Raw genomic sequence first — 3,166 nt, 5'->3', positions numbered from 1 at the left:
AACTACTTGTGCCAAGTTTCAAGTCGATAGCTTGTTTCGTTCGGAAGTTAGCATGATTTCAACAGACGGACGGACATCGCCAGATCGACACATAATTACACCACGACCCAGAATATATTGGGTCTTAGACCAATATTTCGATGTGTTACAAAGGGATTGACAAAGTTAATATACCCCCACCCTATGGTGGAGGGTATCAAAATTAGATTCTTATTATCTAAAAGTGTAACAAAAAACTGAAAAAAATAAAATTGAAGTTAGAGAAAAAATGTGTTTTTTTTTTTAATTTTTAAAATTTCTTCATTCAAATGACAAGCCCATGTAAAATTCATTGGAGGTGAGCCAAGTTTGCACTATTTCCGGATCACGTTTTGGAAGCTCTTTTGTTTTGCTGGGTACTTATGAACCTACATACACCATTTTCTGCATACTTATAGAAGAATTAATAGAAGGATGAAATTTGCTTTTCCAGGATGCTCAAGAAGTAAAACCTGGGGTCGGCTTATGTGGGGTCTATATAATTGTGGACCGATGTGCACCAATTTTGGTATGGTTGTTAGTGGCCATATACTAACACCACGTTCCAAATTTGAACCGGATCGGATGAATTTTGCTCCTCCAAGAGGCTCCGTAGGTCAAATCTGGAGAACGGTTTATATGTGAAATATGGACTGATATAGACCAATTCTCGCACGGTTGTTAGAGAGCATTTACTAACACCATGTTCCAAATTTCAGCCGAATCGGAAGAAATTTGCTTCTCTTTGAGGTTCCGCAAGCCAAATCTGGGGATCGGTTTATATGGGGCCTATATATAATTATGGGACCATGTGGACCAATTTTTGCATGGTTGTTAGAGACCATATACCAAATTTCATCAATATTTGCATGGTTGTTAGAGACCGTACACCAACTACATGTACCAAATTTCAGCCGGATCGGATGAAATTTGCTTCTCTTTGAGGCTCCGCAAGCCAAATCTGGGAATCGGTTTATATGGGGGCTATATATAATTATGGACCGATTTGGAACAATTTTTGCAAGGCTGTTAGAGACCATATACCAACATCGTGTACCAAATTTCAGCCGGATCGGATGAAATTTGTTTCTCTTTGAGGCTCCGCAAGTCAAATCTGGGGATCGGTTTATATGGGGGCTATATATAATAATGGACCGATGTGGACCAATTTTTGCATGGTTGTTAGAGACCATATACCAACACCATGTACCAAATTTCATCAATTTTTGCATGGTTGTTAGAGACCGTACACCAACCACATGTACCAAATTTCAGCCGGATCGGATGAAATTTGCTTCTCTTTGAGGCTCCGCAAGCCAAATCTGGGAATCGGTTTATATGGGGGCTATATATAATTATGGACCGATTTGGACCGATTTTTGCACGGTTGTTAGAGACCATATACCAACACCATGTACCAAATTTCAGCCGGATCAGATGAAATATGCTTCTGTTAGAATCCCCGTAAGCCAAATTTGGGGGTCCGTTTATATGGGGGCTATACGTAAAAGTGAACCGATATGGCTCATTTGCAATACCATCTGACCTACATCAATACAACTACTTATGCCAAGATTCAAGCTTGTTTCGTTCGGAATTTTGCGTGATTTCAACAGACCGACGGACGGATATGCTTAGATCGACTCAGAATTTCACCACGACCCAGAATATTTATGAGGGTCTTAGGGCAATATTTCGATGCGTTGCAAACGGCATGACAAAGTTAATATACCCCCATCCTGTGGTGGAGGGCATAAAATAATATTATCCTGTTTAGCATAGAAAATGCATTTCTGTGATATTTCTCTGATATAAACGAATACATTAAAATTTGTTTCCTAGAATTGAGTACGAAAAATTAATTTATTTACTTCATTTCTCCGTTTGGAATCAAAACCAAAATTATTAGATTTTAACAAACGGATAGACGGATGAACATCACTAGATCGAGTCAGGGTGTTATCTTGACCAAAAATATATGTACCTTAAATGCACTAAAAAAAATTACTTGTATCCAAAGATTTTGTACTTCCTTTAAGGATTTTGGTATTGATTCCGAGCCAAACATGCGGGTTCTTTAAAATAAGCAATTTTTTGCGACCTATGTGGCTTTAAATCTACACTGAAAAAAGCATGGCCGGTTCCAAAAATTTTGTCTTTATTTTAACGATTTTGGTATTGATCCCGAGCCAAAGAAGCGGAGAATACAAGTAAGGATACTTTTAAGACACAATTCTCTTTTAAATGTGGGTTTTGTGTTAATTTTAATTTTAAGGAATTTTAAGGAATTTTTCTGAATTATTAAAGTCAAGATGGCCTTACCCAAAAAGTTTTTCTTTCATGTTATGATACCGATTTCTAAGTCATATCGCTTAATTACGATACGACTTCATTGAAAATTTTATCGACTTTTGGACAAGAAAATAACTTTATATTAAAGAAATTTGTCTCCTATGCTAAGCACAATTTTTATTCGTATTTTAAAGACATGAGAACTTTGGCCTCACGATAATATTTGTTTCAGTGTAGTGTAAATGTGTACGTCAAACATTAAAGTCAAAATTTAAAAGCCCTTTAAAATTATTAAAATACTATTTTGCAATTTACCAGTTTTCTACAATAATTGACTCATATATGTAGGACTCGCCCATCGCAATAAAAATAATTATGCGTAACCAGCATGTACAGAAAAAGCTAATTAGAGTGTTATTTATTTCCTTTCAAAGTAAAGAGAAATTACAATGAAAAATAAATTTGAAGATAAATAGTAATGAAAATTTTACCCTTTTTATGTTTGAAGTAAAATTAAATGCAACACAGCTAAAATCTCATTTTAAACAATTGAATCTGGAAACATAAGATTAATTGATTACCCAGCAAAAAAAAGCGTCCCCAAAAAAGTAGTGAAAATTTTCTTTTTGAATCCGGAAGTGGTTTAAAATTGGCGCAGAAGCGATGATTTTAACATAGGTTTGTCATAGGACGGATGTCCACCATTTCAACAGCCGTTGCACTGAATTTGCATCACTTCTTAAGGTGTGATGGGAATTCAGTGATTTGGATCTGAATTAAGAAATTTTGTGATATTTTGACAATTAAATAATTTGTATACCCTCCACACTGAAAAAAATATTGTCGTGAAGTCAAA

The sequence above is a fragment of the Haematobia irritans genome, chromosome 1 (assembly GCF_050003625.1).
Source record: "Haematobia irritans isolate KBUSLIRL chromosome 1, ASM5000362v1, whole genome shotgun sequence".
Lineage (NCBI taxonomy): Eukaryota > Metazoa > Arthropoda > Insecta > Diptera > Muscidae > Haematobia > Haematobia irritans.
The sequence above is the reverse complement of the archived record's forward strand: the minus strand, read 5'-3'. Positions refer to the sequence as shown.